Source organism: Pseudopodoces humilis, chromosome 3 (genome assembly GCF_049639895.1).
Source record: "Pseudopodoces humilis isolate 2021_Gansu_Grassland_sample_001 chromosome 3, ASM4963989v1, whole genome shotgun sequence".
NCBI lineage: Eukaryota > Metazoa > Chordata > Aves > Passeriformes > Paridae > Pseudopodoces > Pseudopodoces humilis.
This window is the reverse complement of record NC_142202.1, coordinates 77,169,059-77,196,098: the sequence shown is the minus strand read 5'-3', so window position 1 is coordinate 77,196,098 and position 27,040 is coordinate 77,169,059. Positions and strand designations below refer to the sequence as shown.

General features: G+C 36.4%; 1 long non-coding RNA gene across 1 annotated transcript; it reads left to right on the top strand.

The window, feature by feature from the left end:
* Positions 1-471: 471 nt before the first annotated feature.
* Positions 472-4,572, top strand: LOC148184677 (uncharacterized). Its single transcript, XR_015772271.1, has 4 exons — positions 472-566; positions 1,632-1,707; positions 3,792-3,868; positions 3,957-4,572. It is a non-coding gene; the product is annotated as an uncharacterized LOC148184677 (long non-coding RNA).
* Positions 4,573-27,040: the final 22,468 nt, after the last annotated feature.

Below are 27,040 nucleotides of genomic sequence, written 5' to 3'. Positions count from 1 at the left end.
TCTCCTGCTGGCAGTTGGAGAGTGACAGCCTTTATATCACATGCTTGATTTTTATCTTTCCTTCCTTCAGTCATGAAGCCATTTGTATCTTGCCCCAAGTGTTTACTCTTGCTTTTACCATTCTGGTGTGAGTGCAGAATGAGCAATCATCTTTTTGCTTAGCTGCTGACCCACACTCTTATACAGATCTATTTTAGCTGAATATAGGTAGAGCCTATGAACTTCCTAATATTATGGAAAAAAACTAAAATCAGTGATGAACTGACTTCTGAAAATTCCAGAGGAGTTGAATGCATTTCATTGGAGTGCAGATGAAGTGTTAAGGACATCACTGGCATTGATTGTCTTAATTGTTAGCATAGCACCTGGCATTATTTTTAACCCAGACCAATAGCAGCTGCAAACAATTCCAAGGCAGAGCTCAGGGGTGACATTAAAACAGGTGCTATGCCTGCAGATAGCTTATGGGCCCTGTGTTAGGCTGAATAGGAAGGTTTAGTAGCAGGGAGCTGGGATGTTCTTTGCTGGTGGATCTCAGTGTGAAAGCTGGTCTGGGAGTCTCTCTGGTAAATTCCTTGTGTATACATCACCATTGGGTCTAATTTTCCTGTAACTGAAATATTTGCAGGAACTGTAATAGTGGGGAAAATACCAGGTAATGATGTAAAACTTATTTAAATAAGTCAAAGATTCTCATTCAGACAAGGACTTAAGTGTAGAATCCCCATACTTGAGGAGGGATGTGATTATTGAATTATTCCAAAGAGATTATTCTCCCACCTTCAGTTTTTGATGAATAGCAAATATGATATTGAGGTCACATGTAAATAAATTTGTTTAATTAATTTGTTCATAAATATGACTTATTTTCTAAAGAGCACATAACTATAACCTCTGTTCTCCTGACTGGGAGAAAAAAGGATTATTTTTACTCAATTTCAAAAGCTGTCAGTGTAGATGGCCATACTTGAGCTTTTTAGACATGTATTGGCCATGATTCATCTTTCTTTAATGGAAAAAATCATCCTCCAGAAGGTACTATTTTTTGCTTCAGCTACAGAGGTTGTTTAGATGCTTAGTACATGTAAAAATCTACATTGTAGATGTCTAAAAAGCTGAGATGTATCCCTCAGTGCAGGTTCATTCATTTTTCACTATGCAATTTAAAAATAATCAGGATGTGAAAACCTGACTGTGTAAAACCTGGTTATTTTACTCATGTAATTTCTGTTCTGCTAGATATAGGCAATTTTGCAGAATTTTCTTTGTTTGTGAATTCATAATTTCAAAAATATGTTGTGTTGACAGCCAGAAGAAGCGGGCTCCTCTTCACAGAATAAGTTTAGTGAAGATACTCCAAGAAGGACTTTTTTTCTGGGTCCATACATGTTACATCTAGGGATAAAAAGATGTTAATGATTTTTGTGATAAATGAGAATATCACACGGGATGTAGAGCATGACTGAGTCATTTATCACTGTAGCCACAAGGCCTATAGAAGTTAACACCTTTAAACTTTTGACATCAGAGTTGCATTGGCAATGGCAATCTCCACTGAAAAAGCCTTATACACTGCCATTAATCCCAGCAGTCCACAAAGTAATTTGAAGGTATGATATTCCTTTCAATAGGATTGGTGCAGTTGTCCCAGATTGAATGCAACCAGTAAGGAAGTGTCGGGGATCTGGTAGAGGAAAAGGTGTTTGGGTAAGTAGTCTGGCACAGAAGAACTATTGAATTACTGGTCTACAATAGCATGAATTTGAAGGTTATAGTATCATGTGTCTACCAACTTCAAAAACTTAAACATTGAGCCAACTTTTCCACAGATTATGGCTTAAAAGAAACCATTTTTTTTTTTTTTAATGCAGGCTGTTAGCATGGAAAGCATTTAAAACTTGGAGCATGTTCAGCTCAAATTTTTCAAATCATTGGAGCATTTTTCTTGTGCACTGTCAAGCTTCTACTGTAATCACCATCCACATTACATTTCAGGTGCTTTTTGCGTGCCTATAAAATCAGACCCTTCCAATGCTATCTCCTTGTGATTTCATAAACATTCATCATAGCTTTCTTCGTGTCTGGCTGTCCACAAGGATTTTTAAGACCTTGTGGCAGAGCTAGGCAGGTGCACTGAAGTTGTTGCCATTTCTTTTTGCTCTTATGCGGCCCTGCTCTGTAGCATTTACTCTGTCAATTACATTCCTTTTGGTATTCATAGTCAATACTATCTCTGTGTGACTTTAATTTTATTTCACTAAATTAAAGAGGCATTATAAAGTTGTTACCCTTTGATTTTGCAGCTTTAATTTCATTTTTCTTTAATCTTTGGAGCACACTAGATTATCAATTAGCATAATAAAACAGTCACTGTGGAATTTAGTAACAATACTGGATATTCTGTGGAGTGAATCATCTCATTTAATGTTTGTAGCATGAGGACAGCATGTGCACCAAGTAAAAAAGTTGCCAAAATTCTACTCCACACTTCTGTTGTGTCTCTATACATGAATGACGGAATTTGAGATTATTTTAAGGAGTTGTTTCCAATGATTTTGGATGTCTTTTGAATGTTTTTTATATTCTAAAGCTGTAGGAAATTTGCAAGATCTTAATAATTCAAACTTTTTTCATAATAGAAATGCAGTCACTGTTATTGGTAAGCAGAATGAAGTCAATTGATATTTCAGCTCTGTCTTAGACTGCACCTTTCAAAACAATGATCTCTGCCCACATTTTGGGTCTTAGAACTTCATTCTTTCTAGTGGTCAAGATCTCCTAGCCTCTTTGTTACTTGCCCTGGAGAAACCAATGAACTTTACGCTTTTCCTGTACGTGGGTTGGGCTTCTTTGTTCCTTCTCCTAAATTATCTGATTTTTGTAGGGAGGCTGGTATTACTGGTTCATCCTGTGCATTCACTGGGCGTGTAGAGGAAAAAAAAACAACCTCTTCTGTCTCGGTCTGAATGCTCTGGCAATGGGGAGTCCAGACATTTAAAGTGCCAGGATTCTAAACAGTTACATTTTAAATTTCTCAGTGAAGGTTGTATGCTTTTATGATTTACCCTGCAGAGCTATATGAAAGCCAAGAAGAAAGGATAAGGTTCTAGAGTCATAGGTCTCTTTGTTGTACTCCAAATCTTTATTGTATTCAGTGATTTTACTGAAAATTCAGAAACTTATCACACCATATGAAATACACATTTCAAAATACCTTTCAGGAGCAGCACTTGAAGAGATACCAATAACTACCCATTCTTTTAAATAACATTCTTTTAAATAACATTTAAAACATTCTTTAAATTGCTTTCTTTTAAATAACAAAAACATATCAATGTGGCCAGATACATAATTATGAATTTCAAATCATTGCAGTTACCTAATGATTCCTGAGGAAGTTAAAGAAGTGGGAGGGAAAGACACAAAGCAAAGAAGGATTGAAAGATATAAAGGAGAAATGTAAAAGGAAGACAAATGAGTAATCAGTCTACATATTCACCAAACCAGTGGTAGTCCAGCTGTTTTCCTGATAAAGAATAAAAGTTCATTGTTGAAAAAGTATAATATTTTCTGAGTCACTGCTAAATATTTCTCATGGAATTTACCACAAAATTTTCTAAGCTTTCAAACAAACACACACAAAAAAAGATCAATCTCTTTTATTTGATTTTTCCCCTTTTCAGAAATTATTCCTTATAATTTGGTTGAATTAAGGAATACTGGATTTCCTGACTCTTGCCTTTTCTTCTGTTTATTGTCACCTTCTGTCTACAATATAATTTTTTGGGAAGAGAAAAGCCTGGGTGACCTGAGATTCCCTGAAGTTACGTACACCACCGGTCCTGCTGGCCCATTTTCCTGAGTCTGGGTGAGTTGCTCACAAGGAGTGGTGGCACTGGCCAGTGACACTGTGACAGAGACTACAGGGTCATTAGAGCTGCACTTCCCTCCACCAGGTTTCATCTTCTACAAAAAGCCCAGGGCCACCAGACAGAATGGAGTCTATTTAACATGCATGAAGGTGGGGAGAGAGTCGTGAATGAGAGCTCCTCTCCTGCAATATTTCTGTTAAAACATGTCAGTTGTTTCCCCTCCTCTGTTAACACCAAAGCTGATCTTAAACATGCTGCATTCCAGACATCATGTGCTTTCTATTTGTATTCATTGCAGATGACACTAAAACTACTGCAAATAATTCAGGTAATTGACAAACCACAGGGGCACTTACCCTGTTCATGGGCCTGTTTTAGGCTGGCTCATCATCACCATTCTAATTGATGACAGGTCTCTAGTTTTTCACTTGCCAGGCTGTAAGACAAGGAATATTAATAAAATATTGTGGCAGTGGGAATGTTGGGACTGTTTCCAGCCTTAGGAAAGCAGTGAGCTCCTCCTCCCCCAGCCCTGCCGCTAATGTACAAGTGATGTGGTGGGGAACTTTTTCAATATAAGAACGCTCTCTTTTCTCCGTTGGCTCAGCCCTTGCAATTACCCAGACCTAATGTGACCATAGGTTTTAAAAGTAATGCTATACCCTGCAACAACCTGTCATTAAAGAGAAATGCCATCAAAGTAGCTGACATCTTCATGAAATAACAATATAATGTTAATAATATATATATAAAATGTAATATAATGTCTTATAATAAAGAACATGTCAGGAACCAAGACTGGTTTTATTTACTGTTTACCTCTGCCCTGTTCCCTAGATACTCAGCATTAGTATTTATTAGTATTATTTATTTTGTCCCACCAGAGAAGTTCAGTAATGAGTATGTTAATAATAGTTAAGGCCATTACTCTACTTGAAAAGGTAGGTGCTAGATTTTATACAGCAAGAATTGAGTTTCTGAACAGAAACATTATATTCAGTCTCATTTAACAAAATGTTAGAAAGTAACTATGCCCTCCCTTAATTTTTGCTTCTGTGACTTCAGTTATGCAGTGCTGAATTTATTACTATGTTTCAGAATTGTAGCCAGGAGACCACCCATGTGGCAAAGAAGTCCTCTGTGCCATTTGGCTCTGGGTCAGTCAGGGATAATTGGTGGTGGAAGAGGGAGTAAGTGTTCATTTTACTTAGCACTTTTCTAAATCAGGCCTGAAAGGAGAAAAGAACTAGTGAAGGGGGGGAGCATAGAAGGGAATGTTATTTTATTCATTAGAAATAAATGTCTGTAGTTTAAGCATGTTGACAGGCTCAAGCTCTGTTCTGTGAGACACCGAGTGCCCTTGAACCCCTTTCATGTTAGTGGTAGGTGAGGTAATTCAGAGCTTCATGGGATTGAACCCTGAGGATTCTCCTGAAGAGGAGTCACTGTCATGGAGTTACTTTACCTTTAAGAAAGTTTAAGTTGCTGGGATCTGCCTGGCGTCTTTTCTCCTGACCAATTATCGGTCATTGCTGAGAATTGACAGCAGTTTAGGCCATTGAAAAGTGGGATCAACTTGTGAACCCTACCTTAAAGTGTAAAACCAGAGCTCTCTTGGTTCTCTTTGTTTCCTGGCTGGGAAGGGCGGCAGAGCTCCAGGCCTCCCGTTCCCTGCCCAGGCCATGCGGCCGGGCGGGGACTGGGCTGGGCCCAGCGTCTCCCGGCCGGGGGATGCGGGCCCTGTGGAGGGGGTTTTCTCCGGGCTCCGGCCGGGCCGGGCCGAGCCGATCTCTGGCTCGGCTGCAGGTTTTTTGCTGTGGCTGGATTCACTGGAGACTGCTGAGTGAAGAAAGAGAGAGGCCCTGGGCCTGCAGCGGGCTGGGCGTGGCGACGGCACTCTCCAGAGCAGCCATGAGGAGCTTTCCATCGCAGACGGCTCCAGCTCCTGCACCGGCCGAGGCCACAGAACTACCTACAACAGCCTGGGCAAGATTTTAACTCTTTCATTTCCCAGATGAGACTTGCGGATTAATCTTTTTATCCAGACAGAGAAAAGAGAGTGATCAACATGAAAAGAGACTTTATAAACTACTAGTGACAGGAAAGAAAAGAAAAGGTAGAGAATTAAGAAGATGCTTTAATTAAGCTGAAATATCTTTCTGTTAAAACTATGGAAATGGACAATAAGGTCTTGAAAACACTCCTTTAATTCATGACAGTATATAGGGAGGAATAGAGTGTTCAGTGTAAATTTTGAGTAAAAAGTAATTATGGCACAGTGAAGTGCTGGAGGATTTGAAGCCTTGAGAGGCAATGAGAAAACTGTTTTCTGGTGAAGCTCACGGAAACAGATGAAGAAGACTTTTTGCCTTTGAATAACTTATCCTTAAAAATCCCATCCCTAGACTCATGGCCCATACACACTTGAGAGTGATGTGAAAAATGGGAGGAGTGGGCTCTAATAACAGCAGCTCTGGGCAGCTAACATTAGAGCAATGGAAAACTATAACAAAAATAGTTTTTCTTGTGAGAAACTCCATAAATTAACAGGAAGAAACTTCTGTTTCTCTATAAAGACTGGTGAAAAGACTGTAGCAAGAATTGGGACTGTTTTAACCATCAAAGTTCCAAAGGTTTTGTCTCTTTTGTCATGTGAACAAGGGAATAGTGGGTAGACAGGGGATGAAAAGGTTTTTCTGGAAGTTTATTCTGGTGTTCTTATTGTAGTTTGTCAATAAACTTTCTTTTTTTTTCCCTTTTAAGTTTTATGCCTGTTTTGCTCTTGTTCTAATCCATATCTCACAGCAAGAAATAAGTAATTTTCTTAGTTATTGGTTTAAAACCACGACAGTCACAAAGAAGGATGCTCATGGATTTTGAGTTGAACTCTATTTCTATCCCTCTCTTTCTGTCTTCTAGATCTATCTAGATGTGTGTGGTTAATTCATTTGAATTAAAGATATGTGTACTAGAAGATTCAGTGTGCAGTTCAGCATGGTGTCTTTCCAGTTCAAATAGATGAAAGGAAATGGCTCATTTCTCAGAGACACGCTCTTGTTATTCCATCAGATGACAAGGGAGGCAATGCTTGTGTAATCCAAGCTGTTTGTTCTGTACTCCAGTCTTGACACATTTTCCTGAATTTGGCAGACAACTCCCGTAAATAAAGGAACTTCTGGAAGTCAAATGAAGATAGAATCCAATCCCTGATGGATTAATGACCTAGTTATTTTTGAAAATATGAGGCAGCTGCAGAGATATTTCTCAAATTAGTCCTTGTAGCAATTCTCACACACCATGGTAAGGAATTTCAGAAATATTTCAGAAATACTTTACTGATTGCCTCAGCTTTTATCATTATGCTACTTTATGTCAATAAATTGCAAAATCTAGACTTCTCTGGTGTGGTGTTTGAGCATGTTCATTGTAAGTTCTTTTCCTCATATCAAGTATCCATGGCTTCTTATTCTTTCACTGTGAATGGCAGGAAAGGGTTTGGCTTTATCTTCCCTACATCTATCCCATAGATAGAGTACGATGATACACAGAAGAACAAGATCAGGCTGTTTGACAGAAGCTGCACAACTTCATTGGTGTACAGGTTTTGTTTTGGTTAAACCCTAAAGTGTAACATATTTGAGGGGAAAATTAAAAATCCTTTGAGGAGGAGGTTCATCTCCATATTTCTTGTCTGAAGATGAATGTCTACACCTGCTCTGCCAAGGGACTAATACTTGTGGTGTTGTTGGGTTTGCAATAGACATCACAATTGTGTTTGGTCCTTTCAGAGGACCAGATGATGAATCCCTAAGTGGAAAGAACTGTGTACTCTGCTGCTGCATAGCCATATTGCATATGAACATGCTTGGGCAAACATGTACGCATGCAGTACAATTTTAATGTTATACAAAGTGCAGACAGTAATCAGATTGCCTACTGTTATGTTGTATACTCGGTGAAAGCTGAATTTTTGCTTTGTTTTTTAACAGCAGAATTAGTGACATAGTGCCTTTGATTTCAGTATTGATGAAATCAGGGAGAAATAGTTCATGTTTCTTACATGAACTAATTGCAAGCATTTAAAATATTGGGTAAAAGTACTTGCAGGTTTTCCATGTTGCATGTGGAAATGATTGTCTGGTGCCAGTCTGAGGTTTAAATACATTTTTTATTTAACCTCTTATTAAACAGTCAGAAATCCCTCAGTTCCTATACTATCAAAACCTCAAGTGTCCTTTAATGGCACTGATTTCTTCAATTTCCAATGAAATCAAAAGAAAGAGAGCCATTACAGTAAGCCCTTTGAAGGTGATACTGGGGAGAATAATATAATGTTTTTCAAAGAAATTTCAAAGGTTAAATATATTCGTTTCTACAGTTCACTACTGCATTTACTCTAAAAGTGACTTCTCTTGGTAGATGTATTTTCATTCTGAATAATGTAATGTGGGGGTTTTAAGAATCCAACAAAAAAATCTCTTTAAAAAAGGCTGGACCAATAGGCACCAAAATCAGCAGCAAAACTCCTACCAAGTTAAACAGCCCAAAATAATGTGCTATCAGAATTCCTCACTGGAAAACAGGGTACCCCTCCTTTCCATCCTTCCCTACTTTCTCTGTGTTTTTGTGTCAGCTGCATGATCAAGTGATGGAAGGAAGAAAAGGTTGACCCTGATGCTAATTCAAGAAGTCTTGGCTGGAGCCAGCTGGTTTGCAGCATCTGCGAAAACAGTATGAAAATGGAATTTTGAATAAGTCATCAAGACTGAACACTAAAAGCAAATACAGTTGATCATGCAAATTCAATAAAGAGATTGAAAAAAGAAAGAAAACAAAAACTATAAAGTCTAATATAATCATTTGAAAAAGGTCCAACACCTGAAATGGCATGAAAAAATGTGATCACATTTAAAAATTTTTCATTAACATATAATTTTCACTTAAAAAGTTAAGTTCATCTGCAAATGTCATCTGAGAAATATTAATGGCATACTACCAGATAATCCATTTCATAATCATGTGGGGTTTTTCTCAATCTAATCTTCAACTCAGACTCATTAATGAAAGGACAGTATGTGAATATTGCAATGAAGAGCAATTGTCTTGCTGAGTTAGTGAACAGAAATACAAAATGAGAAGAAAACACTGAAATGGAAAATGTGAAGAACTGGTAAGTCTGGATTTGTTTTTTTGGTTGGTTTTTTTTTTTTTTTAATGTGAGAAATGGAGCTCATTTATCTCAACTGATAAAGGGCAGGGGAAATGGAAGCAGAGCAAGTATATGTCTGTGCTTTTATAGGCAAATACAACTATTCTGGTATTTTGCTTGTGACCATTTCACCTCAAATATTCTTAGAAGCTTAAAGTCTTGGAATATTAACACCTCAGTAATTAGCTTCCAAAGGAACAAAGAAAGACCTTAAGGGGGAAAAAAAAATAAATATTTTTAGGTAGATTGTTTGTTTTACCGTGGATGAAAAGTATAAGGAAACTTTAATGCCAAATCTGCCCATGGTCTGCCTGTTACTGCCACATTCTGCAGGTTTTTGTTCAGTCATGGATTGCTGCTTTTGAGATCAACAAAAGTATAACTCAGGGTTTATGTTGGATTATTTACTTATTTATTTTTGTTAGAGAGTTGTGTATAGGGACAGCTCTTCTTTCCCAGGTGTGATTGCTAGAGATTGTATTGGGTCTGGCTGGGATGGAGTTCATTTTCCCACAGCAGCCCTCACAGTGCTGGTTGCATTGGTAGCTAGGAAAGGTGTTGGTAACACACCAGTGTTTTAGCTGCTGCTGAGATGTTCTGGCCCAGCATGAAAAAGATTAATATAAAACCTAAGGAAGTTTAGACAAGACAAGATAAAAAGCAGATTCTCCAAGAAGACAATAGAACTATTGCCTGAACCCAGATCCAAGCTAACTAAACATGTTCTATATATAGCTGTGTACTAGACTAAACTTGCACTAAATGTGACCAAGCATACTGAAGCAAACTTAGGTAATTCTTTAACCCATAAAAGCTTTAATAGCTTCATAATATCATGACAAGCAATACTGCCAAACAAGCTTGTTCTGTAGGAGATGTGTGAATAAGAAATTATTATATAATTTATTATTCATGAAGAACAGTAAATTATTTTAATCACATTTTCTGTATTATGAAAATTCTAAAAAGTGGTGCTGCAGGCAAATGAATGGCCATGGAAAGTGTGATCATTCATTCCCATCTTTTTTAATAAACTTTATTCAAATTAAAGGAAAAAAAATAATTAAGGGGTAGCAAGTATCTAAAGTCTATGTCTGTGAAATGACCATACACTTTAAAAGGACATCAGAAGCCTCTTCAGAACAAAATAACATTTCTAGTATTAAGTCTTTAGACCAAATCCAGAGACAGTAACATCTATCTTTAGTAAGTTGATTAAAATGCTTTGAACTCCAGTACCAATTAATATATACTTTGGAACTACTCACTTTGCATAGTCACAGCTCTATTTTGAGTAAATGTATACACCAGACTCCAGTAAAATGCAGTGAATATGAAAGCTTTATTTTTATTTAATAAGTGGAAAGATAGATCAATGGCTTGGCTAAATGAAACCAGGTGAAGGTTGACCTTCTGGATGTTAATAAATGGGGTTTAATCTAAATGGGTATTTTTGATATTTCATAAAGCTTTAATGTGTTGAAGAATTTGTGTCTCAGATATTTTAAAAGAGTTCAAATGTTATTTCATGTATGTATACACTGGACGGATGCTTAAAAGTTCAGTTTTTATGGAATCTCATGATTGTTATTTTTCTTTTTTTTTCAAGATCCTGTGCAGAAAATCATTGCCTTTGGAGATGAGAGTGGACCACTGGAAAATTCCTTGAGGGCTTTAGTATTGCTATTCTAAAATACTGATAGGTGTTCAAACTGGGGGAACAAAGTAGAAAAACCGTCAGACAAAATTTTGTTCCTATCTTGTATTTTTGTTCCTATACTATCACTAAGATCAGCAGTAAATGGGGATTCCTGACAGCATTCCAAGGAAGGTATTTTACCACTTCTATTTTATGATGTCTAGAAACATCCTGAGTTTGTGCTTTGACTGAGGAATATTTTTCTTTTCTTGGTTTTTGTTTTGAATCCTTCTTACTATGTCCTTAAAATGCTCTGAGTTCCATCTACAACAAAATACCTTAAAGGACAGCTTTGAGATGCTATTTTGTTGTAAGAATAACAATAGTATGTCTGTACAGAGGAGAAATGCTTAGCCTGCACTAAGCTCCATACTGTCTTGATTAAACTGCTACTATACCAGAACAGCTATTTTAAAAATAGCTGAGATGTGTAAGTTTGTGACTGAAGTATAGACCCAGTCTTTGAGTGGTCAATTAACACGAATTTCATTATAATCAAAACATGCTAAGGCTCAGGAGGAAGAAGGGATCAGGACAGCATCTTATAAGTAGGATTTTGAATGAAGGACACAAAGGGAAAAGAAGATTTATGCCAACAGCATATACATTTGGTTTATCAATAGCATGACAGAGCACATCCTGAAATAAGTTTTCAATACAGCAATGTTCTCTAAGAAGGGTACCAAAATGAATATGTTAAGCTAGAGGGCTATTCTGCATGGGGCCAAGCTTAGGTGAAGTGAATCCCTCACAATGGTTATTGTAAATGGGAAGGTCAGTAGCCTCTCTTTTTCACTAGACAGATGAAATGCTTTGTGGAAGCCAGCAGGAAAATAGCATAAAAGAAATAAAGGTATAGCTATTGTGAAGCATTATTTTCTTAAAAGAACCTGGGCCACATGTTGATTAAGAAGGTAGCCACTGCCTTTGTCACTACTGATTTGCTTCTGTCATATTTTTCTTAGAGCTATTTCTCTGTCACATGCACACAGAGAGAAGAGCAGATCTTGGGGTCAGGTCATGGCTTATTCAGCCTGCAGGGAACTGTGCCGATAGCCTTTTGGCATGACATGCCACAGCCAACTGTATTTAGAAAAGAGATGGTTTCATGGAGACATATTTCTTCATTCTGGTGACCAGGGAGTGCAAGAGTGGGGAATGCACGAAGTGTCTTTGCACCCTCAGTGTTCTTTCTGACATAAAATATGGCAGAGGGGGATAATGCATGCCTGCAGACTGATGCTTGCCCTTCTCTTTGAAGAAGCTGGGAGATAGAGTTATAGCCTGTGACCCCCTAAGAGACAATTTCCATTTCAGGTTGATACTGCAGAAATGCAACTGCTCTGTACACTGGGCTGAGCTGAAAGCAGCAGAAATTAATGTCCTCCACTATTTAGCCTGTCATCCCTCCCCACCTTTCCTTTCTTATTAAGAAGATGATGCCTTTCCCATTTCAGTGGAAGGAAAGACCCCTGCAGACTGCACAGAAGCTGGATCATGCTGCAACACGTTTAATGTTACGGGACAGCGCAGTGTTGCCATCAGAACTAATCCCAGCAGCAGCATATCAAGTCACCCCATTTCCATTTAGCTTTTGTCAGTATCACATGCAGACAGATATGGATTTGGTCTGGGGAATGGCATTTGCCTTTGAAGTCCTTTTCTTATTTTTTTTTCCCTCTACATCATGCATTCAGCACTAATAGAAAGTTTCTTTTCAGGAATGAATTCCATTTAGTTGCTGAGCATGTATCGGCTACACTGCTGATCAGCAGCATGATAGGGAAATTTTAGGTTTTCTCTTTTGCATAAACCTTGTCTCTTTTTCTCTGCTTTGCATGGCTGTTCGTTTTGACATGTGGCAACTTAGTAACTGCAATTGTTCCAGAGATTGCTTTGATATTTCCTCTTTTGTTGTGCTAATAGAGCCACTACTTTCTCTTACTTTGACCTTGTATTATTTAGTCAAGGCTTTCAAGCTCCATATTTTTCTGTATAGGCAGTCCTAATTTTTGTAAAGCTTTAATTACAGATTAGCCCTTCCTGCAGCATTAAAAATGAACATGTTTAGGCTGTTTTATGACATTTCTCAGAGAGAAGTATAAAATTATTCCTTGTTTCTTTTTTTCTTCTTTTGGTCCAATAATTGGTCACTACTGAATTCAATTTGCCTTTGTACTTCAGTCATGTGTCTTGGAACAGTCAGATATTTACTTTCTTCCACAGGTTTGGTCCTGGTGCTTCTGTGTTGATTTCTTGGTTAGGCACAACTAGAGGTGGCCAAGTCAGAACTTGAAGCTCTTTTCTTGACTTCCAAGGTATAATAGTCTATTTTGACATATAGCTCATTTTTCTTTCATTGGAGGGTTTTCTGCTAGCAATATCATTTGGGACGCTGCAGAGTACACTGAGCTTGCTTTTGCCCCTGTTTGGAAACTTAGAGCCAAGGATGGGAAACATTCAAGCACTAGTGTGGGCTTCAAAATAATGTTTCGAAGGAGAACACAGACTTGAGTAACTGAAAATCTATGCAGTACCGTTTTTAGGGTTTCTCTTGCATTCAAAGTCACTTTTATCAATATTCACATTACCACCACAGCAACCAGCATTCTTCAGCTCTTTAACCACAATCTCTGAACAAATTTTGTGATGTGTTTCAGGGATGCTTTGTAGATGAATCTTTTATAGTAGGATCTTGTTCTTTTCCTTGAATGCTTTCTTTTTAGATGTCTTCCTTCTCAAAATCTGAGTGGATTGGGGAGGAATCTTTACAGTATAAGGATTTATCTCAGTTTAAGGTTAAAGATGGGAGACATAGTACTGAAGCAGGCTTTTCTCAACTTTCTGTTAGCACTCTGTATTAGGAGCAGATATGCTTATTTTTTACATAAGATTTCAATTATTTCTGAATTCTACTAGGTTACTGATCTTGTAGCAAGAAGTTTCAATATATAAAATATATTTTTTCAATATATAAAGTGTTATGCAAGAAGATAATTATCAGATTTGCATTTCCACTTTATTAATTTCTTGTTCCTCTTTAATTTTCATGAAAAATCTCACACCTGTAAGTCATTATGAAGTAGAATTTTAGAAAAGGAAGGTAATTTTTTATATATATATATGCATCTATGTATAAATGTACATGTCTCAGTCAAATTTCTTGTGTGTCAGGCTTCCCACATCAACACATGAATCTGAAATATTCCTTTCTGGATTTTAAAGTCTGCTTCAGGACAGATCATGTAGCGTACTTTGAATGTAAAATACAGTATACTGCATTTTAAAAACTGCACTTTTCATTCACTTTTCACTATTTCTGACAGTATTTCTAATGTAACCATTATTGTTTGCTCATTAAAAAAAACAAAGGCAAACCCTAATAATGCTAATAAGGAAATAACAAATATGCTACCTTATGCAAAAGAAAGAAAAATGCAGTTGTAAACCAGCATTCAATAACCTATATACAGGTCCTATTCAATATTAAAAAAAAAATTAAGGGTTTTGGAAACATTTACCATATTTGCCTTTTTTATGACTAAAAATCTATCTTAAGATGGATGAAATTAAACAAACAAAAAAAAGTAAAAAATAACTTTTTTTCCACTGGACCTGAAAATAATTATGGAAATCATATGAATGAAACAGCACAGCCATGTGAATTATCACCCAAGTTACAGTGTAAGCTTCTTTGGATATCCCAAATTATCCTCACTACAAATTCTTTTACTTTTGCAGCAAACTGTAAGATGCAGTATTTCATATCAGGTTTGGTCTAGAGCAGAGATTTTCTATTATGTATCACTTACTATGTTTTGCCCTGTTACCATTTCTGGTATAGTCACATTGGTAAAAACATGTATAAAATATATAAAAGTAATTATATAAGCAAAATATTCTTCTTGTGTGTCTGATGTTTGTTTATTTACCAATAAATTGATGCTAGCTCAATCTATAAAAGAACATTCCCAAGGTGAACTACGTCTCTAACTTAGTGGTTTGTTACTATAATGCTATTGGCATAATTATAATTACAATTCTTTTTGATGGCACACATGGCCTCAGAAGAAAATAGATATGTGCTGTCTTCCTCTCATGTCCAAAAGTAAAATTTGATGTCTTATTTCTATAAATCAGTGGACTATCTCTCAGCAGAGCAACGAACTAGTATTTTGGCTCAATCTATTTCAGGTCCTGGCCTTAATGAACAATTAATGGCTGAGAACAAAAACAGAATAAAATTCAAAATGTTAATCCATTGGGGTTTAAAATTTTTTGGAAACCTTTCCATTTCTTTTTTTTGGTTGTTTTTTCTTTTATTGTTTTGCTTTGTTTTGTTCTGATTTCATACATCCCTTAAATTTCTTGTTGAATCTTAACAATTTTATTTGACATTACCTTGTTCAGGTAAAGGCAAAATTGATGGGAAATTAAGGTTACTTTTAATTTCTTGCCCTTTGTGATTTCATATAAATAATTTTTTTAATGACATTTGCTTTCCCTCTAGAAAATGATGAATATCATAAACTCTCATTGCATTTCAAAAAATACATAAGGTTATATGTAAAAATAACTAAGGAATGTGTATTATTATGAGGTGAAAAACCTTTAAAAAAATTACAAATATTTTAATTTTTAATATTGTTTTTATAACCCATGTTACCTAAAGTAAAACCGAATGCTATTAGCATTGCATTACACAAATTCGTTTAGAATGTTTTTTTGTTTGTTCAGTTTTTCTTAAGACTTGGAAGTAAAGCATAAATAGCAATATTGTATACAACTTCCAGAGAACATTTTTCTGGCATTGAAACCTCCTGGGAAGAAAATGGTAAGTTTGAGCCACGTTAGTCATACTAGGCTTGGCAGGAAAAAAAAAGTATATTTAAAGCATAATTTCTTTCTTCATGAATTAAACAAGCTATAAATGTTTGAACATTCTCTGAGGATATAAGATTTGTAAACAATGGGTAGTATATATAGAAATACAAAGTGATGGGGATAAGACAGGTCCCATTCCTCCATTTATTATCTGGGTCCAATGAAATGACTATTATCTGCTACTCCTATTAAAGAGTTTCAAATTAATTATATTTGAATGCATTAAGAGTGGTTTAAGTGATAATGGGCACCGACAATGATATGTGCGTGATGCATACCTTACTCAAGAATTCTTTATGGTTAGAAAGGCATGCTTCTTCTCATTGTCTTTATATTTTTCTATGTCATCTGCATGACATAAAATATGAAAGCATGTGGAGTTAAAGGGTTGGAAATTAAAAGAGGATTCAGATTTTGTCCTAGTTAGTTCCTTAAGAGCAGAAGCAGTGTTTTCCTAGAGTAAATGTATAAGGTGTTTCATGACTGAAACAACTTCAATATTTCAGTCATGTTTTCAACACTGAAAATCTGCTTTCCATATGGAATTCATGACATACTCCTGGAAATTCTACTGTACAGTGTAAAACTTGGCTTGTACCTTAGAAAGTCCAAATGCATTCATACATTTTTTATCAGTTGTTCATGGATACTGAAAAATATAAGTGAAAAAAATTTAGAACTCGGTGCAGTACCCATATTGTAAACACATACAAAAATTCAGCCTCATTCTATACCAAAGGCATATTCAATTCCTGACCACTTTCCCACTTTACCTGTTTGTTCTGTTCCAGCTACACAGAAAGACATATCCTGAATTCACCTGTGCCATTTACACATTACCTCTCTTTCAATTTTTAAGCAGTAACTCAGCCTGGGAAGACTTTTATTGCCATTATGGCTTGGGCAAAACCACAGAAAAACCAAATTTCCATATTTTTCCTGGCCAATTGCTTACACAGACATTAATACGAACTGTAAGAGCATTTTCCTGAGCTGCAGCTGTTGTCAGTAAGAACCTTGCTACTTTTTAAAATCAAATGGATACCTTCATCCTCAGTTTAGACAAGAGAAATAATAGTGATGGTGCCAGAATACATCGATATAAAGCTTCACACCTTTGAGTCTCTCGGGGCATCTGTGTTGGGTCTGAAGCACAGTCTGCAGGACTGGCTGGCATAACAAACCAGCGTCTCAAAGGGGAACAGGCTATTTGCCAAAATCCAGATGTTGTCTCCAGACACATACCAGATTTTTTTTTTTTTTTTCCCTGAATGGAAATATTCTTTAAAACCAAGACAGTGCAGAGAAGATGTAGATCCATTTTTCCTCTCAGATTCCTGCTTAAAACAGGAAGATGAGTAAAAACCGTGGTGGACTTAGATGTCAGAGACAATTGAAAACACTGACCTAGGCTTTAATTTACTTGTTTAAGTGGAGTACAAATGCTCTCCTGAGCTCATTTGGACCTATGCACAACAAAACAGCAAAATCTGCTGGGGTGGCACACAAGAAGTTTGCAGTGGGAAAATGTTCAAAAATTTTTTCAGCCTTGCATATTTTCTCTTTTTTTAATGGTTTGTGGAGATCTTTTTTCTGTCAGAGGAGAATTTGAAATAAAAAGGGCTCTTCACAGACTCTTTGGTAGGTTGTTGAAGGTTTTCAAATGTAAGAAAAAATGTTGTGGGAAGAAAAACCCAGCAAAGCTTGGTGAGCTTAGCTGGAGCTTTAAAGAGATTATAACCAAAGTTCAGACAGACTTAGAAAAAGTTGAACTTGATTGTTATCTTGAAAAGCTTTCAAAGGCAGAGATCATCAACACAACCACAGCTCTCATCTCTGGCAAACAATTTCAAGCAGCTTTAGTATCAGATAGTATAGCCTGGAGACTCAGGAGAGAATTTTCAGGGCTCCTGTTTCTTTATGGGTTTCAGATTTGGAAGCAAAGTTTACTGTTGCTACCTCTAGAGCAAAAAATATTAGATACTGAAGATCTATATGATGGTCATTCCCTCAGTGTAATTTTCAATGACAGCAAGAATAAATCTGATATGATTATATATATATATATATACACACATATATCTATATATATATATATTAAAGCATTAATCTTTGTGGTTGGAAACAACACTATAGGAAACTTTAACCCCTCTGCCAGACATAGTATTTTGGCTGTTCAGAAGTCAGGTTTTACGGGCACATCACAGTGGTTTGTTAACTGCAGGAAAGAAATTCTTGGGTTCATTTCAGCTTGTTTAAAGGAAAAATTGCGGCACCACCATAGCACCTTTATAGATAGTCTTATTGTCATAGAGTCATAGCATCATAGAATGGTTTGGGTTAGAGGGATCTTAAAAAACATCTAGTTCCACCCCATTTCCATGAACAGAGACACCCTCCAAAATTCAAAGCTCCATCCAGTTTTGCCTTGAGCACTTCCAGGGATGGGGCATCCACACCTTCTCTGGCCAACCTGTTCCAGTGCCTCACCACCCTCACAGTAAAGAATTACTTCTTATTATCTAATACAAACCTACTCTATTTCAGTTTAAACTTGTCAAGGACTAATATGGTGAATATGGTACTTGAAGTGATCTCCTAACATTTTTTTTAGCATTATCTTTGTGGGTACAAGTTACTGGACACATCCTTTTTCAGGGACTGGCAAACAGAAAGTGCTAATATTACTTGCTAAACAAGCTTCTTTTGGGGTCTCTTGTGTTTTGGAAAATGGAAGATGAGGTTCATGGTCTTGATTCACAGAAAGAATGAATAATGTGCATAATAATTATGCCTGCCTACTGAAATGGCATGCCCTGCTACAAGCTGCCAGAACAGAAATGTGCTGGGGACACAGTTTTTGACAAACTATTTCTAGAGTCATATAAAACTAAATTATTCCAGATTAGTAATCTATTTATAATATTAAATAGGTATTTAAAATCATCTTTCAAGTTAAATGTCAGCAGTGAATATGAATTTAATAGTTTTATCTTTTTTTGCCACGTTGTCTGCAACAAAAATTGTGCTTCAAGTGAGACTTCCCAACTATGTGAGAGTCAGTTTGAAGCTCATTAACCTCAGTTTGATCAAATTTACTTGTACCTGGTATCCTCTGCTTTAGCAGAGAATAGGAACAAGATATTAGTGACATGATAGCACTGAGGAACATCTACAGAGTCAGGAAAAATTAAATTACCTTGTCATAATTTATTCTGTTAAGGCAAAAGAATCTCTCTTTAAAATTCAAAAAATTTAAGGAAAGGAAATAAATTTAACACACCTACATAGTTTGTTAAACTATTCCACCCAACCAACTTTTTCCTTCCTGTGTTCTGTTATGGTGGTCAGAGTCTAGTCCTAGTAGCCAGGCTGAGGAATGATCTTGTATCTGCATTCTCCATAGGTGTTAAGGAGTGGACATTTCCATTTCAGAAAAAGGGAAAAGCTACAAAAGCTCTAACAGCAATCAAATGATTTATCTGCCTTCTGCTACATGATGCTTTGCAAGATTTCATCTTCTTCAGTACTAAGAGAACAGACAAGTCTTTCAGACTCATGATTTGCATTATTAACCTGTCCTAATCCATAGAATTTCAGCTTCAGCAAGTATGAGATGTATATGTAATTTATTATAAGAAAGAATGTTGAAACAGTGAGTTTTTCCGTGCTTATCTTAGCATTTATATAGTTTATTCATCATTAAAATCAATGCATAATCATAACTGGATGTATGAGCAAGCTGTCAGTCACAGTGACAAATTCAAGGAGGCAAATAATTTACCAGAGTCTTTGCATTTGGCTAAGGGATAACAGGTTATGGTGGCAATCTTTTCACGCTATCATTTTGAGATCATTTTTCAAGCTCAGATTTAAATAGAGAGACTATCTTGGAACATTCAGTGCAAGGACAAAAATATAAAAATATATAACTAATGAAATATCTTAGAGTGCTCAGATGTTGACAGGTACATTATAGTATAGCTGCTTGCAATTGCTGCTTTCTTATCTGTGTTAATGTGTTTGAATGTTCACACTAACATGGGATTCATAAAAATTTTAGCTTGGTGAGAATAGATCGGATGAGCTAGTAGTCTGTCCACGGCAATAAGCAATCTGAGTTGTAGTATGGTAGATTTATAGAACAAACACAGGTCCATTTCTTAGTCTTTATCCAAGGTTTGACCCAAATCCTGCAGAAGTTAATCATAGCTTAATCCAGTATCTATTGCAGCCTCTGGAAAGCTCTCATACTATGACTCTCTAGAGAGGGTCTTTTCACAAGGTGACAGTAAAAAGCTTCAAGATAAGCACAGAAGCAAGATCTGAACAACTGCAGTGCTATAGAAGCAAGCTTTCAGGTATTTCCCACTGATTCGGTTGAGGAAAATGCTTCACACCTTCTTTGCAGGTCCTTAAAAGAACAAGTGTCTGTAGAAAATTTGCTTTGGGGGAAAACACATGCTTGAATTACCTATGCGTAAATCTCAGACAGTCAAGATTATTTTAGGCATCTTTCTGGGCATCAGTTTTCAGCTTAGAACAATTTTGCACAGCCAGCAAGGCACCAGAATTAGGTCAATTGAATAGTGGGTGTCTTGCAAACTTTGCCAGTTTGGTGTTAAGTAGCAAGCCTCACACAACAACAACAAAAAAAAGAAGCTGTTGAACATGGAAATCTCAACTATATTTCTGAGACTAATACCAACAAAAAGACACGTGAGCTAAAAACATGGCAACAGGAAGCATTTTATCTGGATTATGCATCGATGAAAGGACCTGGTCTGTGACCCATTTAATTTGGAGAGTAAAACCCCATGATCAAAGAAAACTCTATTTTTCTTATTAATGTCTGTAAAGTGACCAAATGGTAAATATACCTCAAAGTTTTCACTCTTAATTGGGTTTTACATCTAAATAAGAGTATAAGTAGAATTTACTAGGCACCAAAATGCCTATTTGAAGATAGTTTAGTCAGACACAGGAAATGCTGAAGGCAGAGGTAGCAGTAGGCCAATCTGTCACACATTCTTCACTACTGCTATAAGCTGTGCAATTATTGAAAACATCTATTTAGAATTCCTACATCAAGTCTAAGCCTTTCAAATCAGCTACTATAGAACTATACGTGTATAATAATTATATGTGTATAGTGGGAAAAGAGGGTGAATTAATGTTTCTAAATGATGTCAGGAAATTGATAACTGTACTTGTTCTGTTGGCTAAGGGAAACATCTGGAAGAGATGGAAACTAATGACATTTACACATAAAAATTCCTCAGTATTTCAAGGTGCACCATCTCCTCCAGGGTATTGAATGTCCTCTTTAATTTAACGAGGTTTTCAAAAGCATGGTGAAAGCAAAGTAGAAGCACTTGCCTTGGCTACCTTGTGAGTGAGGAAGGATCTTTATGCTTGTGATGCTTGTTCAGCATGGTTATTAAATGAATTTTGGACATATTGAGTAGGAAAAACTACAGTGATATGATCCTTCAGAAGGTCATTTTCTGCAACTATCTGCATCATGCAATGCGGCTTAGGACACAAATAATAAAGGATTTCTTTAGTTTTCATAAGTTTCTTAGATATCTGTTGAATTCAGCAGTGGGTGTCTTTCTATTTTGTAGGTATATTTATGTTTTCCTGACTTTATTACTAAATTATATTCTTCAGGAAATTTATTTATCATTAATTATATACATGGACAACTCAGGGAACAATTTAAATGGAAAAGCATTTATAAATGCATGCTCCTTAGAAGATCTTCGTGAGAATCACTGGATTCTCATTTGAGAAATAACATCTTGGGGTTCGGGAGGTATAGAAATTGAGTGTGTTACCTGTCATCCTTTTCAGGAATGTTACTGACCTTCCTTACTTTCAGAAAAGTGCAGAGACAATTATGTCTTAGCTGTCACTGTCTTCCCCAAAGATTTTTTTGCATGCAAAAAGCGCATTGTTAAATTAAGATAGCACATATCTCAAGAAAACTCAAACATTTCCAGCTGAAGATGTTTGTCAGACACAAGGTGAATCAATCTCCTATGAGGAGCAGCTGGGGAAGCTGAGGCTGTTTAGCCTGAAGAAAAGGAGGCTCAGGGGAGCCAGGTGAGAGTAGGTCTCTTCTTCCAGGCAAACAGCAACAGAACAAAGTTTTAAGCTGCATCAGGGGTGGTTTAGCTTGGATATTAGGATGAAGTTCTTCACAGAAGAGTGATTGGGCATTGGAATGGGCTGCCCAGGGATGTGGTAGAGTCACCATCCCCAGAGGTGTTTAACACATGTTAAACATGGTACATAGTGCCACAGGCTACTCGGAAAGATGGTGCTCGGTCATAGGCTGGACTTGATGATCTTTCTGACCTAGATGATTCTGTGAATCTGTGATTATTTGTAGAAAGAGCCCAGAGAGTGTTATTGTTTAGATTTTTTTTTTTTTTTGAGATGAATGAAGTTGGGAAAAACAAATTCTAGCATCTTCTAATATAGTTTAAATGAGATCTTTCTTACACTGTCTTTATATTTATGCTCTTCAGATGACACATCCTGCAGGAAGATGTTCTTGAATAGAGGCATGCTGAGAGGGTAGGAGTTTCTTATTCACTCTTATAAAATCCCTTACTCTAAATTTGCGAGCTGTATGCAGGGAAAAATGTGCCTGGTTTCTTCCCCCTACATTTCTCTTCATAAACAGCTAAACTTTCTAGATGAGTTCTTTAAAGAAATCTCAGTAAGATCAGACAAAGCTAGTCGGAAGACAAATTCAGATTATATCAGAGCCAAAATAAAACATGAAGATGTGTCATTTGGCAGAGTGAGACACCCTGGGGGCTGAGCACTGGTTAGAGAAGTAGATGATTAAGGTTCTGCTTGATGCTGTGCTGGCATAGAATGATTAAATAAACATTTGAAACTGATCCTCTGTTAGCTTTGCTAAGTTTCCCAGCCAACCAGTTGCATGTAGATACACACTTGTTTTTCTGCATCCAGGAAGAAAATCAGTTCTCAGTGTGAGAACAAATTTTCTGACACATTCATCATTTTCCTCAAAGCTTTTAAGTTAATGCATTAAAAAAAGAAAAACAAACAAAAAAACCCCAACAAAAACAGAACCACAATTTTAAGGATAATTGTTTCGAAAGGTCAACTCAGCCTACTTGTGTTTTCATGTTAGAAACTAAGAAGCATGATAAGACTATCAGTCCTTTTTCCTAAATAACTGAAGATTCTGAGAAATTTCACAGTTAAATTTTGTGATATCCCATTATGAAGGGAACGAGACACCCGAGATTTGTAAATGCCTGTGGTCAAAAGGAAAAAGTCAGAGGGTCTGCAAGAACTCACAAAGCTTTTTTCATAAATTACACACTTGGCATAGAGACCAGCATGGTAGTACTACTATCTAGGCACACAGCAGTGGGTTTTAGGTAATGGGGTAAGATGAAAAAGAAGAGAGAAAGAAAGAAATTAATTAAGTATCAAGAAAGTGAGAGAGAGAAAGAAAGAGAGCAAGAAATAAAGAGAGTGAGAAAAAGAGATCACCAGTTCTGGTTTCGGTACTGATCCAGGTACAGGATGTCCAGGATCCTGGTATGCACAACCAGGCTATTTGGGGGTACCCATTTAGAGACAGATTTTCCACATCCTGAATATAGGTTTCTCACTTCCTATGCAAACTAGTTATCAGTCACAGTGTTTTCTTTCTTCTGGAAATGTGTCAGAGGGCTTCAGGGGACTTTGGTGGTCTTCATCCCTCCTACAGTCCAATGTTCACTTCTTGGCTTCATTCCTGCACATGTGCTGTACTCTGTTGTGCTTATGTCCAGGAACTAGAGCAAGGATATTTGTCCTGGAAAAGTGCTGTCCTGCCTCCTTATAGCCCCCTTCTCCTGACACATGGTATTCTTCCACATGGAGTGTTATTACCAATAATTCTTGTCTGTTATTACCAATGACCCATGGTTGGCTTCACAGTCATCTGGCTATCAGTGTTTGAGACACACAGATTAGACCCTTATGGCATTCTACAAATTTCCTCTCTTAAATCAGATAATATTTTAAAATGCTGTGATTTCTTGTGGAACAACAATTCAGTATATGATCAATCTTCTAGAAATGCTGGATTAAGAGGATTTTATAAGACTGAGTATGGCAACATGCTAGTCCAGTATATCAGATCTTAGTACAGAGATTCTTGAATCATGCAGTAAAAATTATATGTATCAAACATATTTGTGAAGGAAGGAAATAGAATGTAGTGCACTATCCCCTTTGGAAGGAATAAGCAGCTTCAGGGTATGATTAAGTATCATCTGTTTGACAACTGCAGTGTTAGATTCAAACAAAAAGAAAGCATTAGACTTACCTACCACTAATCTATAAAATATATTTTAAGTTATTAAATGAAATGTTTTCCGGTATTTTCTGTTGTTTAAAATGCCTATTTAAAATTTCCTCAGAAAACAAGATTACAAGGATTCAAAAGATCTCTTAAGATTTGCACATTCTTATTTTTTCAGAACCCAGTAGCATCTTTTCCCTGTGCAGCACATCTTGAAGCTTACTTGATTTGTTCACTTTCTTCCTCTGTCAAGCAGTCTCTTCCCAGCTATTTAATCTTGTATGAGCACATTTCATCCACGCTGGCTTTCTTTTTTGCTTATCTCTGAAACTGTTCTGTAGCCTATAGATGTATCATCATCTAACATATTATCTACCTAAACTGTTTTATCCATGCATGGGGCTATAGAGTCCTTGATACAGAGACAACAGGTAGTCAGCATGCAGCTGATGCATACATAATGTAGCCAGGTCTTTAAAAGTGATTGCTAATTTTGAAGCATTCAAACAGACAATTCCTAGACTTCAGAAAGGGAGGATGCTGAGTATCACCACTAAAATGTAACAGCCTGAAAACGACTGGTGCTAATGTTGATGACAATGGTAGTTGCTGGAGTTTTGACCATTGCTGTGCTTATTCTGCACTAAGACAGGAGGGATTTTTGTCATAAGAAGACTAATCTTCAAGGACTTGGGTTTCCTGAAGGCTTAGAACCAAATCTCAGATATCATCAGAGGCCAGGGCTTAAGCAACCCCTTTTATCTCCACCGGTGAGCCAAATATCATTTCAGTATATTTTTAGGTTTACATTTCTTGTCTAAAAATAGAATGTATACCTATGTTCTCAGGCTTCTTACCTGCAGGTGGTTTATTCTGCCTCTGCTCTAATCTAAAATCCAAAGAGTTAAAGACACGAAAGTGTTCACTTTTTACACCAGGAGTGGCTTCTGCTGATTTTTTGCTTTAAGAGTCTGTGAAGTCTACGTGAAAGCAAAAGAATATATTTTTGCAGCATGTATCAATCTTCTGGTAGTCTTTGATCTCTTTAAGGTTATTCATGGTCTAAATGGCTACCACACTTTTATAGAAATAAATGAAAGCTGGATTTGAAATAATTGACACCAAAGGGAAAACATGATAAAAGTGGTAATCTCTATTCACCACTTAATTTTTTTTCCAGTGCCAACACTTCAAAGGTAAACTAATCCTTATTTTTTTCTTGAAACCTAGTGATTTTGCCAAAGTAAAGACAATATATTATAAAAGCAGATATGTGCACACTCTTCACAAGGAAGACACCAAAGAAAGTTCTAAGAAAAAAAATATTTTTGTCAACAAAACCATTGCCTTAACAATTTTTTCTTACAATTTACTTAAAAGATTTTTCTTTCTTAGTTTGAAGTCATAAGTGAAATTAGAAAAAAAAAATCAAACCAGTCCAAACCCAAAAACCTGCAAATTACATTGTGCGCAACATATCTTTACATCTTGTGAATTTGTCTTTTTCAAAATTCTTGTGTTTTGTGATAGCATCAGTTCTCTACACCCTGGGGATAAACTCTTGATTGATACAGTTAGTAGGGAGAAAAAAGTGGACGACCAGCTTCTACTGGTTTATGTAAGTAGATGTGGTAATGGAAGAGGGCATGCTGGGATTTATTCTTGCTAGCTCTGCTAATTTTCATGGTCCAGATCACATTCTCATGTGCAGTGTAATACACAAAGTTAATCAGAATGGTACTGCACATAATCCTTTGCAAGATACTAAGTTCTTTGTAGATGCTAAATGAGGCATATCTCAATAAATTCCCTGCCTGAAACCAATTTCTGAACAAGTCAGAGAGAATAAAGCATCTCAGAGCCTCTGTGGATTAGTGGGATTGAGAGGCACCCACACAGGACTTCCTGGTTGCTCTGTCAGATACGCTGGTGAAGCTTCTCCCTCATGGGCTCGTCATGAAAACACTGTCTAGAAAGGAAAGACATGACAAAACATTTTTATATATCAATGGTATGTCAAATTTCTTTCAAAACGAATAGTGATATATAGTGATATCATCAGTGTTCATTTCCAAAGAGAATTTCTTCATAGGTATGTCAAAGGGTAGTGAGTTCCTGAGCAAATTATTTTCAGCTTTTCCCCTTTTGCTCTACATCCATATTTACTTAAAATCATGATCATTTATGTGTTTTCATTTAGGAGCAGCAGTGCAAGAACAGAAATTCAAAGCCTTTAACTAAAACTAACATCAAAGAATTGAAAATGGGATAGAATGTAATTAAATCACATCCATTTTTGAAAGTAATATGCATTCTTTTATTCATGGACAATGCATTGATTTCACTTCTTTAAAGCAAAGTAGCTCCTTAATATCAGCTAAAAACATACTAGTTTGTAATTCAGATGGGATCTTGCTTCCATTTTTATAGGATGTTCTATATCCTCATTATGCCTCGGCCATTGCATCCAAGAGCAAAAACAGCCTGTTAAAGATGTCACAAAAGAGGTGGTTGGCCTAGTTTTCTTGGGAAAGTATTCTATTTTAAGCCAGGTAAATTTGATCAGCCATTGCATTGTTTTTTAATTAATTTATATTTAATCTACTGATTGAAAAAGAAAAAAAAATAATTAAAAGGAGTATCAGAGGTAAAAATTCAGGTAGCACTTGCTGGAATGGGGGGTACCAGAGTCCATTTCCTTCTGATTGCCATCACTGTGTTACAAAACATTTAAAATTTAGAAGCACCTGCAGATTTTGAGCCTTTTCTTCACTGATGTAAACAATATTAAAGCTTTCTTAGCAGGAAGAGATGTGATATTTGGCTCACTGTTACTCTGCTGAGATGCTCACAGCAAAGAAGTGAAAGGAATAAAGTTCAACATAAGCTTTGAGAGATTTTTAAAAAAAAAAAAAGTGATTATAACTTCTCCTTTTACAAAGGGTCAGTTGTTCTGTAAGGCAATCTCAGAGGGTGACATTACATTATTATACCAATTTGTCTCCTAAATTAAAGCCATTTAGCCTGTTATTTAG